Source organism: Peromyscus leucopus, chromosome 13, assembly GCF_004664715.2.
Source record: "Peromyscus leucopus breed LL Stock chromosome 13, UCI_PerLeu_2.1, whole genome shotgun sequence".
Lineage (NCBI taxonomy): Eukaryota > Metazoa > Chordata > Mammalia > Rodentia > Cricetidae > Peromyscus > Peromyscus leucopus.
The window spans coordinates 65,165,066-65,183,133 of NC_051074.1; the positions used below are offsets into that span (position 1 = coordinate 65,165,066).

At 41.3% G+C, this 18,068-nt stretch overlaps 1 protein-coding gene across 8 annotated transcripts in view; it reads right to left on the bottom strand.

Moving 5' to 3' along the window:
• Positions 1-17,687, bottom strand: part of Gulp1 (GULP PTB domain containing engulfment adaptor 1) — a 260,214-nt gene extending 242,527 nt beyond the window's left edge. For 2 of the 8 annotated variants that reach the window (XM_028887126.2, XM_028887106.2), the window contains exon 1: positions 17,235-17,668. The gene's annotated coding sequence lies outside the window, so the exon portion shown is untranslated. Of the gene's footprint in view, positions 1-17,234 lie in introns of all 8 variants that reach the window. The other 6 variants (XM_028887104.2, XM_037210442.1, XM_028887069.2 and 3 more) reach the window with 6 other exon arrangements.
• Between the last annotated feature and the right edge of the window lie 381 nt (positions 17,688-18,068).

Here is an 18,068-nt window from a genome sequence, read left to right on the forward strand (position 1 = left end):
ATGAAATCTCAGTAATATAGCCACCTAAACAAGACCTGAATAATGACGTTAGTTGACATGCTAGCTTAAATGGGGTAAATCTTACAAGGCCCCTGTGGTAGTTTAAATGTAACTGATCTCCATAATTTCGTAGGGAGTGCCACTATTAGAATGTGCGGCTTTGTTGAAGTAGGTGTAGCCCTGTTAGAGGAAATATGCCATTGTGGGGGCAGGCTTTGAGGTCTCTTATGCTCAAGATAGTGCCCAGTGTGACAATCTGCTTCCTGTTGCCTGCATATTAACATGCAGCAGCTCCTTCTCCAGTACCATGTCTGCCTGCACACTGCCATGTCCCACCATGATGATAATAGACTGAACCTCTGAACTGTTAGCGATCCACCCCAAATGTTTTGCTTTCTAAGAGTGACCATGGTCATGGTGTCTCTTCACAGCAACAGAAACTTGAACTAAGACAGTCTCACCTGTAACGAGAATCTTTTTTTTTTTACTGTTGATTTTATCTTTTTTTTTTTTTTTTAATTTTACAATACCATTCAGTTCTACATATCAGCCACGGGTTCCCCTATTCTCCCCGCTCCCACGCCCTCCCCTTACCCCCAGCCTACCCCCCATTCCCACCTCTTCCAGGGCAAATCCTCCCCCGAGGACTGCAATCAACCTGGTAGACTCAGTCCAGGCAGGTCCAGTCCCTTCCTCCCAGACTGAGCCAAGTGTCCCTGCATAAGCTCCAGGTTTCAAACAGCCAACTCATGCAATGAGCACAGGACTTGGTCACACTGCCTAGTTGCCTCCCAAACTGATCAAGCCATTCAACTGTCTCACCTATTCAGAGGGCCTGATCCAGCTGGGGGCCCCTCAGCCTTTGGTTCATAGTTCATGTGTTTCCATTCATTTGGCTATTTTTTTCAATAATTGAGAAAAAAAACCAAAATTTATTAAAAGGCATAGTCATCCTAGGGACCTCCATGCTATATATATAGCCTCCATGGTTCTATGGGTTGTGGTCTGATTTTTCTTTATTTTATATCTAGAATCCACTTATGAGTGAGTACATACCATGACTGTCTTTCTGGGTTTGGGTTACCTCACTCAGGATGATTTTTTTCTAGTTCCATCCATTTGCCTGCAAATTTCATGCTTTCATTGTTTTTCTCTGCTGAGTAGTACTCCATTGTGTATATGTACCACATTTTTTCCATCCATTCTTCTGTTGATGGGCATCTAGGTTGTTTCCAGGTTCTGGCTATTACAAATAGTGCTGCTATGAACATAGCTGAGCATGTATCTTTATGGTATGAATCAGCATTCCTTGGGCATATGCCCAAGAGTAGGATGGCTGGGTCTTGAGGTAGTTTAACGAGAATCTTAAAAGGTCTTATTAATAAAAATAAACCCAGAGCCGGGTATTGGGGTGAACGCTGAAAGATCAGAGAAACAGAACCAGCCACAGCTAACTTCACCTCACCAATTCCTCAGCTGATCTCGTTTCCTCAAACTGGATGCCTCTGTGTCCTCATCCGAATGGATCTCAGCTGAACTGCTGCTCAAAAGCCTAAAAGCTTAACCAGCTCTTGTTCCTGGTCCTCATGCCTTGTATACTTTCTGCTTCCTGCCATCACTTCCTGGGTGTGTGTGTTAAAGGTGTGTGTTACCCTGCCTGGCTGTTTGCAGTGTAGCTTTGAACTCACAGAGATCCGGATGGATCTCTGCCTCCATAATGATAGGATTAAAGGTGTGTGTGCCACCATTTTCTGACCTCTATATCTATGTAGTGGCTATTCAGTTCTCTGACCCCAGCTAAGTTTATTAAGGTGCACAATATATTGGGGAACACAATATCACTATACCCACCCCTAGATGAAGAGTGACAGGCAATTAGCAGATGCTGAGAGAGGATAAATCAGTCTTCTTCAGAGATAAGATCCAATCCCAAGTGGTCAGCCTTAAACAGATGTATATATATGAGCAACACTAAATGGATTCAGCAGGGTAGGTGGGTGTAAGACAATAATAATTAAAGAAAAGGTCATAAGTTTGAAAGAAATTGAGGATTGGTGTGGTGGGGACAGGGAGAGGTAGAAATGATGTGACCACAGTATGGATATACTAAATTAATCAAAAATTTAATTAAAATTTAAAAAACAAAGCATGCAAAATTATTTTCTTCTAAGTAGCTCTAGAATAAGATAATTTCTAATTCCCATTACTCTGTTTCAACTTTCTCTTGCCTACATACAATGGCTGAGGAAAACCTCATGTCTTTCTAACTATAAGTGGTATCATATCACAACCCATTATTATCATTCACTATCCCCAGAAAATTCCGTCCTTTTTCTCTATGCTACTTTTTATCTCTGCTTCAGTCTTCTGATTTGGTGGCTGAAATTTATATTCCCCTCTTCCAACAAGCATCACACAGCTTCTGATATCTTCCACCCTATTTCTGAGTTGACCCAGAAGTTGTACTTAGCAGCCACACTCGGTCAAATCAAAAGAACCCTCTCAAAACTTTCAGGTTTCAAATATCACAAGAGATCAACTGCCTAGTTACCAAAGAAGAAATAAATTTGTGAAATAAATTTGCAAAAATTAGGGCAAGTTTCAAATTACAATTTTATCGAGAAGCTAGTTTTATTTTTAAAGTAAGCTACTCAAAACAAAAATATACTATCGTAAGGAATAAAAAGTTTTTTAAGATTATCCTGTCTACCATCTTGGTGAAGAAAAAGGGTATGAAATATGTAAGTGAAAAGGACATGCCAGATCTTTAGAAATTATTAGTATTATTAATCCAATATCTTGTTTTTACTTTTAATTAAATTACCATTATGTAATGGCTAGCTTTAATTGTCACCTAAACACAACCAGAATCATCTGTTGAGGGATATCTACATTAAGTTGGCCGGTAGGAATGTTTGAAGGGAGCATCTTAACTAAGTTAATTGATGGGAAGACTGAGCCCACTGTGGGTAACATCATTCCCTAGGGTAAGTCTTGAACTGTAATAAAAACTGAGAAACAGAGCTGAGTACAATCAAGCAAGTTGCCTTGACTTCCCAGTTCTCATAGGTTTGTGAGCTAAAATATTTTCCTGCTCTTTTGCTTTTCGTCAGGGTATTTTATCAAAGCAACAGAAATGAAATTCAGACATCATGTAAGTCAGCTTTGAATCACTAAAATAATATGAGTGAAACAATCAACTTATAAAGAGAAAAGAGTTGTTTTGGTACATAGTTTAAGGGGTCTCCATACATGATAACATTGGCTTGGTTTCCGTCAAGTCTATGCAGAGTCAGAACATTAGTATAGGAACAAGTAGAAACTAACAGAGACAGAAAGAGAAAGCTGGATAGAAAAGATAGAAGGAAAAGGGGAAGAAGGGAGGAAGAGGAGGAGAAGGAACAGTGTCCCACAATGTCATTAAAAATCTAAAAGACTTCCCACTGCACCCCACCTTAAAGTTTCCAGTCTCACTCACAGCAGCATGATCAAATCAAGTGCTGGGTCTAAACCTCCAACACTCAGGTCTTTGGGGACATTTAACATCCAAATTTAGGACTCAGGACAATCCAAACTATTAATCTCCTGACAAATCAAATCGAGCAAACCTCAAGGTTATATGCACACAACTCGATCAGTGAGTTATGTTTTTTTTTTTAATTAGGTGGGTTAAAATAAACAAATGTCTTAATACACAGGTATTTCAATTAGCTATGTCCAAAAAAAAGAAATGATTGGCTGTTTTGTCATCAGGAGGACAAACAAGAAGGAATCAGGTCTAGACACTCAGGTAATTCACAGTGATGCATAATTCCAGTGGCTGCTAGCATTACTTGCGCTCTGCTCTGCCTCCATTGAGGGCTACCTGTGGATACTTAGAACAAGTTCACAATTGCAAATTACTGATAACAAGAACAATAATGCTAAGGATACGGAAGGCACTCTATAAGTCCTGTTCCTACTGTTACTCTCCTGTTCAAAGAACATCTTTTGGTGCTGATTCATAAGTATACAAAGAGGGTAGGTGCCATAAAGATGCTAAAAGGACAAATTAATGAGGGGGGACAGTTTATATTTTGTCTGATTAGTTCAGCACAAAAAAGCATTGGAAATATAATTCACAGATACTTAGTCTCTTCTTCATTTTAGATATACTGTGAACTCACACACACATACACAGAAACAGAGAGACAAAGACAGAGAGATTAGAGAGAGAGAGAGACAGACAGAGAGAGAGAGAGAGAGAGAGAGAGAGAGAGAGAGAGAGAGAGAGAGAGAGAGAGAAGGGAGAGAAGGGGGAGAGAGAGGGAGAGTATGTTTTAAAAACAAAAAAGTAGAACTCTTTTTTTGCTCACTGAGCAGCCCAGTCTGGCCTCAGCAACCTTCCTATCATTGACTCCTGGGTGCTGGAATTACAGATGTGAGCCATCGAGCCCATACCATACTACATTTTCTACTGAATTTTCCAAAATAGGTAATGAGATTCCCTTTACAGACTTCATACCAACTGGCAGTTATTCATTTCAAAAACTGCAAGAATGTGGCTCCCTTTTAAACCAGAAAACAAGGTCACCAGAGTGCATGTCTGTTCTGTAATCATAAATGGAGGCCCCCAGTCATTGGACAACAGCTTCTAACAGAACAATAATCCTGAGAATGGTAGCATGCTTTATTCTGGGCTCCCTACAGCAAGCTTCCCAGTGTGTGACTTCCTTAGTTGCTTGGAGTGCAGGTCATGATCTCATGGGTGAAGCATCTTAAGCATGTTTATTGCATTCTTATGCAAAACACTGAAATGAACATCTCAATCCCAGCATCACAGGAGGTCCCAGTACTTTGAATGTTTGCATCAGTAACTGCCCCTCTGATGTCTCTCTGATTTTTCCTTGGGTATTCAGGTTATTAGCTAGGTCTCTCTGGGGCCTACATGCTTCTAGTATCCATGCTGGTACCGACTCTAATATAATAATAGCCTTGCTATTGTTTCAGTTATTGTGCCTGTTAACAGCAGCTTCTCAGCATCTGTATCACTGCCAGCCAGTCTCACCCACTGTTTTCCCTACTCTGTACCACCTACACAACCTTCTTGCTTTCTTTTTCTCACACACCCTTATTCCCAACAAGCCTGCCCATTGTGACTCTTACCTCTTATTTGAGCCTGTTAATTTTTAATTTTGCTTGCCTTCATTTCCTGCTTAAACTATTTGGGTAACTACTTCGGCTTGGAAGGACATTGATATACTAAAATATATTTTACTCTTATACTTGCCAATTCTCAGCTCTGGGTGAATCCTATCACTTTTAGAGCAAGAGAACCAAAGTTATGTTTTCATACCTTGAGAAAGCATGCTACAAAAAAAAAATACATATTCCTAAATAAGTCATCAAAAACCTAAGTTAAGAGGCTGGAAAGATAGGTCAGCATCTACCAATGTACACTGCATTTCCAAATGGCCTGTTCTGTTCTCAGACATCGCAATCATCAGGAGGCCCACAAGTGCCTGTAACTCCAGCTGCACACCATCTGATGGAATCTTCTGACCTTTGCTGGCACTGGGACACAGAGGCAAATGCTCACACACAGACACAGACACAGACAGACAGACAGACAGACAGACAGACACACACACACACACACACACACACACACACACACACACACAAGAACAGAAATTCCTAAGTCAAGAAAATAAGTGGATTACTTACGTTGGAGTGAGCTAGGGGGCTGAAAACCTGGTGTTAAAGAAAAAGATTATTCATAACACGGGCCAGTGAGATGGCTCTGTGAGTAACCTTCTTGCCCTGTTAGCCTGATGAACTGAGTTCCATGCCTAGATCTCACATAAAGGAAGGAGAAAATCAATAGCACAAAGTCATACTCTGATCTATACAAATGAACTTGTGTGTACACCCACATACATAAATACGTGAATGTGAGGAACACAGGATGGGTTGGAGAAAGGGAATAATGTAAACATGACACACATACATGAAATTTCTAAAAGTAAATTTAAAAATTTCAAGATTTCCTGTAAAAAAAAAAATTTTTAAGAGGAAAGCAAGACAACCTGTGTTCAGGACCACAACAGGTATAAACCACTCCTTTGCAGTGTGGAAGAAACACTGGGCACAACAGAAAACTGGGAATTAGCAGGAAGAGGAGCAATGGAAAACAAAGGCCAAAGAAGCATCCCAGTCACCAGTTATGGAGACTGTGGGTGAGCTGATCCCGCAGGATCCTTGCTAAATGCAGGCAGAGTGATCAGACATCGTCTTGCAGGTGTGGCAGTAAGAAACCCAGTTATATAATCGGATGTGATCAAACACTGAGACTGCTAAACTGAGCTAGCAAGATTCTTACTAAATCTGGACAGTATAACAGAGAATCCCAGAAGCCAAAGCTCAGTAGTAACTGACTGGAGTCTAGTAAAGAAACTCATGTCATTTCTTTTTATATAAAACTTCGATATACATCTGTACTTTAATACCTCCGTTGATGGATCTCCAATTTGTAGTTTTAATTTCATTCCTATAAGATTTGTGTGTTACATAAATACTTACAAATGAGCATTAAAATGAAACAATTTTGAATTACTCAAACCAGCAGCTGAGATTGGTTTAATCTTTTCTGTGTATTCAATGTTATCAGTCTACTAAAGATACCATACAACCAATAAATAGTGGTTAATTTTGTGAACTGATTAGGTTATAAATTTTTATTTCAAATTAATTTATTCTTTACTGAATTACTCTGAGCCTACTAGATTATTCCTCCCTTTGCTTATGCCCCTACATTTTTCAGCTCAGGTTAAATATCATTAATAAAAAGACTGATATATTTGCTATGTTAAGGCTATAGTTGAAGGGTTCACAACACGCCCCCCCCCCAACGGTCGCATTTACCAGGCGGACACTTCCGCCTAGCCAATTCCGGTCAGGCCGGACACCTCCGCCTAGCAAGTTCCGGCCAAGGCATCTCGCGTGACCAGAATCCGTGACGTTACATGGCTACGTAAGCGTCCAACGTGACCATGTGATCTACGCACATGCGTGGAGTAGTGACGTGACCTGGCCACGCCCCCAGCCGGTTTTTAAAGCGGAGCGCCATATTCCCGGCCCTCTTCTCCTCTTCCTCTTCTCCACGCACGTGTCTCTCCCACAGGCCTGCACTCTCTATCCCTGTATCTCTAATAAACTCTTATAAGCGGATTCTGTCGTGTTTCGCGACACTTCCTTGCAGGGTAAGAACACAACGCAGCTAAATAACTAACAATAGTACTATTTTACAATTGGCAATATTTTTATAGATGAATTGTACTATTATGTAAAATGTTTACAGAACACATGTGTAATAATCACTTAGAAAATATTAGTATGAAATAGCACCAACTCCTTGTTTGGGCCCTGGAAAAGGATGAAAGCCTGACATCTCTGCTTTCATGTGGTGTGTGTCTCCATTAGTTTGAGTTACATGCTGACTTCTGTACCAGGCATGTTAAGAATTCAAGGAGCGTCTTATCTAGAAACCTAAACTATCTCATTCCCTTCAAAACTGAAGGCATAGAGGTAGACAACAGCCTAAACGTGCAATCACCATGGATTCCAGGAACAGCAAAACTTCACAAAGCCGACCACCACCCAGCTCAGGCTGCACCCTGAAGCAGAAGTAACCATCTCAACGAACCAGACTGATCCTGTTCATAGGTGACAGCCATAAGGACCTGTTTAGACTACCTTGCAGAACCACCTTGCAGAATTGAAAGAGCAATCAAGACCAGTGTTCAGGCTGCTTAATTATGCATACCGATTACCCTGTGACACAAGTCTTCCTCTTAACTTACTTAAACTTAAAACTTACGTCAGTATCCTAAAGACAGAGTTAGGGATTACTGGACCTCTGTGATGACTATTCTTGGTTGTCAACTAGACTATATCTGGAATGAACTATAATCCCAAAATGGAGGGCACATCTTTAATCCAGATCTTGAAGCAGGAAGACAGACCTTTAATTAGGGCCACATCTTCTGCTGGAAACTGCCTATATATGGACAAAGGAAGAAAGAAGGTGTCCTTCTTCCTTGCCTGCTTGTTCTCATCTTGTCAGCACATCCATTCCTTCACTGGCATGGGAGCCTATGTGTTTGGGATTGCAGCATATACAGAAGACCAGCTGAGATACCCACTCTCTTGGGACTGAGCAACTACTGGATTCTTAGACTTCCCATTCACAGCTAGCCATTGCTGGATTAGTTGGATGGCAGCTATAAGTCATTCCAATAAATTCCATAGATAGATACATAGATAGATAGATAGATAGATAGATAGATAGATAGATAGATAGATAGATAGATAGATAGGCAGGCAGATAAGAAGGTGGGTAGATAGGTAGATAAGCAGGTAGATAGGAAGGTGGATGGGTGGGTGGGTGGGTGGGTGGGTGGATGGATGGATGGATGGATGGATGGATAGACAGACAGACAGATGATAGATTCATTCATTCATTCATTCATTCATTCATTCATTCCATATTTTCTGTGACTCCAGAGAACTCTGACTAACACAGGCTCTTTATCTATGTTTGTCAGTGTGGCCACATTGATTGGACCTCTCTCCTCTCTGCCTTTCATCAATCCTTGTCTCTCTTGTTGTCATATTGAGGCAGGTGCCTGTTGAGGCAGCTATGGTTTCTGCCTAAAACTCCTAGGAGACAAGTATCTGATTTAAGAAATCAGTTACTATTTCTAGCATGGTTCTTTAAAAAATTATGATTCCACTTATTAACTACTCAATTTTTGGCTTTAAGTAATTAGAAATTATATCAAAGTTAAAATGAACTGGCAATTCACATATTTAATAGGAAAAATGGCACACCATTTGTTGATGTATATATGTGTGCTGGGGGGAATGAAAATGTAAGAAACATAATTAAAATATCAGTATCCAAAAGTCGGATGATTGAAGCTTAAATAACTTTAGTTGCTAAAGTTATTTGAAGGTATATGAAGAAGCACAGGCTTGAGCAGGGTGGGAGGCTGATGCTGACAAGTCCTGGGAGGATGGAAGAAGGGGTACACAGAAGCAAACGTGGTCATACGAGGTTCACAAAGTACATTATGCAGTGTCTCTGCATTGCCCTCAGATCAGATGATGACTGAACAGGGAGTCCTGCATGCAGTCTCTTTTTTTCCCCAGTAACCAATATTTCCAAGTTAAAGAGATTTTATAATTACCTTCCCCCTAGGAAAACAGCTCCAGATGAAGCCATTCTTTGAACTTCAGAAGAGAAAGAGGATGGACACATGGAGAAGCAGTAGTTCAAGCCTGCCAGACTTAGAGCCTGGGATATTATTTTCTGAGTCCCAACACCCCATCCTTTGGACTTGAAGATAGTACAGATCTACTAACTGAGGGCTACGTGAAGTTGTATTACCTCAATAATTTTATTGATTTGTTGTTTGTTTATTGACTACCTCAAATGAATGCATTTAAATACCTTCTCCTTTCATACATTTAAAAAGTAAAATGACCCATCCATTTCACGTAAATTAAACATCAATAAAATTTAAAATAATAAAGTAGATGTATCTCACAAAATTACCAAGTCAAGCAAAAAGAAGAAAAAGACCACAGATAGGGAAATATTTTATATCATATGTACTTTAAACAGGAGAAGGTCCCCATAAAAAAAATATTGCTAGCCAGATCATAATCTTTACAAACACAGTTAATGCTCTGAGAAAGAAAATACTTTTAATGACTCCAATTATATGTTACTTAGATCTAGAGAAATAAAAAATGATAGATACGATAGATGATCACTTTTTTAAAAAAGTTACTGTTAAAATTCCTTAAATCTTACATGTAATTAATGATCACCATCATAAACACAGAGGCAAAGAGAAACATCTCTAGGGGCTGCTAAATTATTTTCATGGCATCATGCTTCCAAGCCTTTTCCAGCGCCCATCTGAAACAGGGAGACTTGATGTAAAAACTACCGCCACACAGTCTTTTCCTAAACTGCTTCCCTTCGTCCCTACTCACTCAACATCCTCTCCATTGTCCCTCAGAAAAGTGCCAAGTCCTGCCGGGCAGTGGTGGCGCATGCCTTTAATCCCAGCACTCGGGAGGCAGAGCCAGGCGGATCTCTGTGAGTTCGAGGCCAGCCTGGGCTACCAAGTGAGCTCCAGGAAAGGCGCAAAGCTATGCAGAGAAACCCTGTCTCGAAAAAAAAAAAAAAGTGCCAAGTCCTAGAGCAAGTTCTCTCTCTGTCTCTTACTGATATTAAGTCCTACAGCAAGTTCTATCTCTGTCTCTTATTGATATGCACAGAACTACAAAAGGATACGTGATATTCAATAATATTCCCTAAATTCTACCACATTAGAGTTCACTTCTCTGTAGATTCACAGTTTAAACATATATTTATCAAAATGAGAAAAGGTGAAAATTGCAAAGTTACAAAGATATAACTGAAAACCATTGAATCAAATAAATGCATTCACTGAATCTATTATATCACATCAAAAAGTTTTTTAAAGGGTTTTTCACTATCTAGGAATTGTTTTTCCAAACTGATCATAAATTTCTTAAGACTGCTTAATGTAAGCAATTAAGCCTATGACAAACCCATGTTATAAATGTAAGATCAGTTCTTCCTTTAAAATGATTAAAGATGATAACTGGTCATATGATATTTCTTACTCAGCTATTAAAAATTTTTAACTTATATTTAGAATCCCATTCATTCATTAAAAGAGACACTGTAACTTATACAAATCTGAAATAGTCCTTCTTGCCAGAAAGCAATTCTACTTAATAAACCTGAAGTATCAATTGACTTTTTCTATCAGAGGTAGCAACTGCATCATTTCAAATAAAGTTTATTTACTCAAATTTGACTTTTAAATATTTTATTAAATTGTACTTTGAGAAAGTGCTCTGCATAAAACAACTTCTTACTAATTACACTGAATTACTGCTATAGTACAAGAATAAATAACTTTGACCATAATTCTGTTATACAATTTGTTCTTCATAATAAGCCAGACTTTCTCTGTAATTATGTACACTTCCAGTAATAATTTATACCAGAAGAAAAAGTTATAATTTCAAGAGTGCATCAGTATGGTTTTATCCATGTGTTTTCTTAGGTGAACCCTAGAGATTAAATATAAGGTTACTCAAATTCTTAAACTTTATTAATCTTTGCAATATAGTACAGAATACAGTGGCAATCCAGTTGCCACAAGAGTTCATCACTTCATCATATTGTTTGAGAGGAAGAAGTCTTTGTAAATTAGTCTAAGCATGGAATATTAGAACATGAGGCCAATTTCAAGATACAGGTATAGCACTTCAGTGAAAACAGAAAATTGGCATTCATTCTCCTACACAATATGTGAGCCAATTAACTATGTTCTTATTTTGAAAAATAAAAACCATGCATGGTTAGCATCACTAGAGTGGCTGAAAACATTTCCTAAGCATAAAACAAACACAAACAAATAACAAATAGCAAATAACAGCCTGAAAGCAGCAAGGCTTACTCAGGAAGAATAATGTTTGGGTATTCTCTTTAAAAATAAAGATCTGACTCAATTTAGTATCTCTGCAATTTGGAAGCAGAGTGATTCCTATGTTCAAAGTTTATGCCATTTTTCTTCTTCCAATTTGAATATATTTAGGCTCCCGTAGGAACAAACATAAGCTTCCTCATCTATAAATGCATTAAAGCAAACACTGTTAAATCCACCAATCTCTAGTACACTTAGAGACCAGGGCTCACAGCAGCCATGCAATTGGCTTCTATAACTGTCTTGAATTCATTATTATATTCAAATAAATTACTTTTTTTTATCCTGTGAGGTTTTAGAAGATAACGTGCAATATTGCAGCTCGAATTACAAACAAATCAGTCTGCTAAGTAAAATTTACATCAAAAAGTCATCATTTCCATTCCACAGTGGGAGAAAAAGAAGATTTTGAAAGACAAGACATTTTATATTAAAATTAACAATATATCCTTAAATATGCACTTGTTCAACAAAAGTATCTATAGTGATAATTCTGACTATTATATCAACCGTAGCTGGAAGTTTTCTCAAGTAACACCTGGCCACGTGGTCCCTCATCCACTTATAAAATAATCATTCAGAGGCTTAATATTAATTACCAATTGCATGGCCTATGGCAGGGTTCTTGCTATCTAGCTCTTATTTCTTAAATTAACCCATCTCTATTAATCTATAAGTTGCCACCTGGCTGTGGCTTACCGGTATTTTCATATCTTGCTTCTCCCGCCAGTGGTTCACAGCCTCTCCTTTCTCCTCTTTTGGTTATGATAAAAGATGTTAGACATGAAACCTTAGACTCACAAATATAGGATAAGTAGAGTATTTTCTTTGAATTTGCCCAATATAAATAGACTAGATATTATAACTGTAGTTCTTGCTTGATAACCGTTTTGTTATATGTAATTTTACTAGGTTAAAGTTAAAACCTTCCTTTTTGATTAGACAGAAAAGGGGAAGTGTTGTCGGATGTCTTTCTGTAGGCTGTGAATATGTGTTGCTCTGATTGGTTCATAAATGAAGCTGCATTGGCCTATGGCAGGGCAGGATGGAGCCAGGTGGGAAAATCCAAGAGAGACAGTGGGAGAAGAAAGGAGAGGAAGGAGATGCTGCCGGGCGACAGCAGGAGAAGCAAGACGTGAAAGTTCTGGTAAGCCATGGCCACATGGCAACTTATAGATTAATAGAAATGGGTTAGTTTAAAAAATAAGAGCTACCTAACAAGAAGCTTGACCATAGACCATCCAGTTCATAATTGATATAAACCTCTGTGTGTTTACTTGGGTCTGAGAGGCTGCAGGGCTGGTTGAGACACAGGAAAACTTCCAACTATAATCAACACTACTTTATTCCATATATGCTCACTTTTGACACATTCATTATTCATCATGATGTGAAATCTAATAATAAAGACTATTATTAAGCATTTTACAGAAATGAGATTTTTTTTTCTTTGAGTCATTTATCATTCTTATTCTGTTTGCTCTGTTACATTGACCTATTCACCTTAAGGAATTAAGTTAAACATTCATGAATACTACATAGTACAGTGAACTTAAAAACAGGTATATGCTTCACTGTTGATGTGATACCTATTAGCTGAAACTAAAAATTAAATATTTCACAAGTATCATGTACCACCAAGTAACAAGTTAATGAGTTACAGTTATTCATATAGACAACAAATAAACTAATACAGACAAATCAGCAAGCTGAGTTCAGGGCTATAATCCTAACACAGAACTAATTATGTCCATACTAAACATTTAACAAATACTAACAGAGTCAATCCATCAGTGGCTCCAAAATCTCTCATAGAACCATTACAGAAATTGTTATGGCTATCAACAGTTAGTTTCCACATTACAAAGATATTTTAGTCTCTCAAGTGCTGCTTCCAAGAAAGGAGGACTCGTACTCTCACGGTGGCTTGCACTGGAATCCCAGAACTCAAAAGACTGAGTGAGCTGGTGGATTGCCTCTAGTTCCAGTCTCTGCCAGCCTTGATGACATAAACACTGAGTTACAAGCCACTCTGGGCTACAGGGTTAGATACCGCCTCAAAAGCACCAAGCATAAATATGCAAATTAATAAACAATTGAACAAACACAATTTTGCAAATATCCTCGTTAGCATTTCACAAAGAAAAACACGAGCTAGGCTTAAAAAATACCTGGCTTTGAATATAAAGATAACTAAAAACAGTGAGTTTGCTGGTTATTCTTTTGTCTTTAACATAACGAAATCTCACTCAATATCTTCAAAAATGAAAATCTGAGAACAAGGGGCCTGAAACATTCTATACTCCGAGGCCTGATATGCAGCTCTTACACCAGGCTCCCCCATAAGTGAGGCTCTCACACCTCTTCCAAGAAGGTTCTTTTTTCAGCAGACTATTACAAAGATCCACAGTTGGTAAAAATGCTGAGGATAAATGGCAAGAAGGATCCAATCCCAAATGAAACATCTACTGCATAACTCATACACCGAAGGCTCGGGGGAAACTGTGTTAGAAAAGGCAGAACGATTGTAAGAACCAGAGCATCAGGACAACTACTGCTGAATAGACAACTAATGCTGAACTTCAAACATGACAGACAAGCTGCACTCAGGAAATCTCAGCAATGTGGTCACCTAACAAGATCTACACGACAGCAACACTAGCTGATATGCCAACGGATGTGTACATTTCACATAAATGAAGAGTTACAGACAATCAGTGGAGGGATGAAGGAACAGATAAAGGACCAGATCCCTGGTAGGTTACCCTATCCCAAGTGGTCACCCTAAACACATCCACATACCAATAACACTACATGGAATCAGTAAGGCTTGTTTCTGGTGCGAGTGTGCGAGTGTGCGTGCGTGCGTGCGTGCGTGCGTGCGTGCGTGCGTGCATGAGAGAGAGAGAGAGATTTATATATATATGCAGCAACAATAATTGAAAGACGATTTCGAGACAATGTGGGAAAAGGTACAGTAGTCATTAAAGAGTAGAAATGATGTAAATACAGCACTTTGGTATGAAATCTCAAAAAATTTAAAATTTTAAAAATGAAAAATTTATGATTATAGCTATGAATGAAATGTAAAAAATTTTAAATGTACAAACATATTATGTGTGCAAACAGAAACATCCCAATTTTATTCCTATAAACTCAGTCAACTGAGTGAAAAAGCTCATGACCTTTAAGTCTGAACGCCCTTAACATCATTTCATCTCTTTAACGAGCTTGGAATTGTGTAAAGGAAAGTTTCTTTACTTTGCAAGTGGAAAAACTGAAGTCACAGTCAAGAAAGACACTTTGCACATGGTGATTCATAAAGTCAATCTCAGAGAGAAGAGTGATATTTACAACCTCAAACTCCCACATCCAGAAGAAATACCAACCACATTTCTGTTTTGTACATTCAGCTCCCAGGCCCACAATAGTAGACCCAGCTCACTGAGTAACAAAATAAGGGACAGACAAAACAGAAGTGATGTGAATATAGAAAGAGTCAGAACTGCAGATAAGACATCGAGTCCCTGGCTAGCCTCGAATCAAGTGTGTGAAATACTGAGATCGCCCTGACTTGTACTTCTTCAGGTGAAAGGAGGAGATCTGTTTCCTGGGGTCACTGCTGAAACACAAGAAAGAAATACTAGATGAGCTTTCCATTCTAATTCCATGACCCCAAATCCAGGCTGTTGGAGAATAACTGAATTATTCAATTTAGGTGGAAAACCATCTGCTCAGTCTTCAGTTCTTACTGGCCAGGAAAACCAGGAAGAAAGGTCCAGGTCAAAGGATTGAACTTGCAGCTCACAGCGTGCATCTTGAGGAGACATGGTAACAGTGTGAACACGTGCAAAGCATCATCAGCGCAGAAGGTACCATTGCTATTCCAGAGAAAGGATGATAAAGGTCACACTTCCCTCCTCCAGGCCTTCTTACACTCCTTGTGATACTCAACTGCATTCTAGGCTTAGCTAGTTGTTTCCCGCCCCCCCCCCAAGACTCTAAGTCATTTACAATTTTCATTTCATAAGAACCTCCTTATTTAAGCCGCAGTACCACTACCACCCCTTTCCAATTATTCCCTGCAACTTCCCCAGTCTCTTTCAGGCCAGGCTACTGAGCTCGGTCTGATTTCGGCTGCCAGCCAGATTCCTCTCTTCTTTCCTTGTCAGTCGTAAAAACTTGGAAAATGCTCCTGGACAGCTCAAGGAGAGCGTTTAATTATGCAGTGGAACAGTACCTTAGCCTGACCGTTGTTTCCAGAAAAGCTTGCAGTCACCAGCGTCTGAACTCTCCCAATCGGTGGGTTTTCTAGCAAGGCTATTTGTTAATAAGAAGGAAGGAGGGGAAGGCTGGCAGAGCAAGCAGGCCATTTGCAAATCTGAAAAATTTCCAATTCCTTTCAGGGTTTCCCACCTCTCACCATTCACTGTCTTCCAATCTGCTCTTTTAAGACCTGATCACCCATATGGACTACATAAAACCATTGGTATCCTGGCCTCTGCAAACCTAGAATTAATAGGGTAGCTAGAACTGGCCTAGTCTAGGAAGTTTTCATTCTTAAATGATGGTGCAGCACAAAATAAATTTATTACATTTTCCTAATTGATATGATGCTGTCAAACTTACAGACTGAAATAATGTAGGTAAATGTCTAATTGCAAATGAAGAAAAGGTCTGCCGAGAAAAACTAAGGCGGGAAGGGGGTGGGAGTACCTTTTCAGCCCACACTTGGGAGTTTCCCCAACACCAGTTAGATCTTCCTCACTCTACCTTGGCACGCTATTTCTAGCTGCAGCGTCCAGCTTCCTGTTCAAGTCCCATTCAACATTGTAAACACATTCCAAGAAAACTAGACGGCCCAGAGTTCCCTCCACACACAGGGAAGTCAGCCCAGCAGCCCGAGGATAGAGAACCAGCTGTGCCGTCTTCGGAGCGAGGTCGAGAGCAAGGCCACCACCGGGAGGTGGACCCGAGCGAGCGAGCAAGCTTGGCAATTCGGGTCCCACTAACGCAATGCCGGCAGAAGCAGCGATCTAACCCGCCCAGCCAAAGGGCAGCCGCGTGGACACCGCCCCGGACTGGAGCTTTATAGTTATCTGCCGCCCGGTCACGAGCTTCTCGCCTCCCCGCCCCCTGCCCACATTTTCCCAGCGACCCAACAAAAGAGAGACCAGGCTGAACGAAGTTGGCTCTCGGTCGCCTCGCTGACCCAGCGATGCCTCCGCTTGCTGGGCAGCGCCGGCTCAACGCACCCCCAGTGGATGGTCCAGCGTCCGTTCCCCAGCCCCCGCACCACACACACACACAAACCCCCCACGCTCGTTCCCGGCCCCTGCGCGCCCGTGCCAGACTAAGGCGAAGTTCCCCCGAGGGGCCGGCGGGGGCTGCTGCGGGAGGGCGCTGCACGGGGGGAGCCTGGGCGCCCCCACCTCCCTCCGGTACAGCCCCCGCCTGCAGCAACAGGTCCCAGCCTCCTTCCCCGCCCGCCGACTCCCTGCAATTTCAGGGTCCGGATCTGTGCAACCTGCGGGCAGCCGCAGCCCCGCGCCCCCCTCACCCGCCCCGCAGACCGCGCCCGCTTCCTGGGGTCCGTTCCCGGTTCCGCGCCACCTGGTCGGAGCTGGCCGGACCCGGACGCCCTCGAAGGCTTCCTACCGTGGCTCCGCAGAGGGATGCGGCCGCTTGGCTGGGGCAGACGCGGGATCTCGGGGGCACCCTGGCCCGCGAACGCGCGTCCGTGGCGGACAAGGAAACTTTGTGGACGTCTACACGGCGCTGGGCCCGGGACTCTCGGGCTCCGGCCCCCTCCCTCCTCCTCCTAATCTGCCGAAGCCTGAACTGGCGCTGGCGACGGCCCGGGCTGGGTCGGGACTTCCAGTCGCTGGGGCTGGGATCGCGGGGCTCCCCCTCTCGGCCAGAAGAAAACTCCTAGTGCGCACTTCGTCCGGTCTCCTAGGGACGCTGGTGGGGTTTTCTGCAGTAGCGCAGAACGGTCTGTCTGGCTTTTAAAGGCAGACCTGGAGGAGCTGGGAGGTGAGGAGAGAAAGAAACCGCTCCCCAGGAGGGGCTGTCCCTTACCCGGTTCTTATTCCGAACGGAGCGAAAACGCGGGCCCCGCCCCACTCCCACAGCGCCGAGTTTCCTTTTGAACCTCCTTCCAAAGATGCTGTTTCTTACGAATTTAAAACACCTCTGCGGTCTAACAAGGGGGAAAGTGCCACAGGAAGGGCATAAATAAGAGTGAGGCGTGCCCTCTGCTAGACTCAGTCATGAAGCACTGTCGCTACTGCGCTGAATAGACTTTTTTCTTTTATAATTTTTTCTCTTTTAAACTCAGCCAGAATCTTTGCACATTATCCCTTCCAACTCTCCCCTCCTACCCCCCCCCAAAAAAAAGAAGGAACAAGAAAATTCCGTCAACCGCCACATTCTGTTTATTTGCAGCCTTCCTAAGCTTACCTAAGAATTCAGAACTTCTGTGTGGGGTTG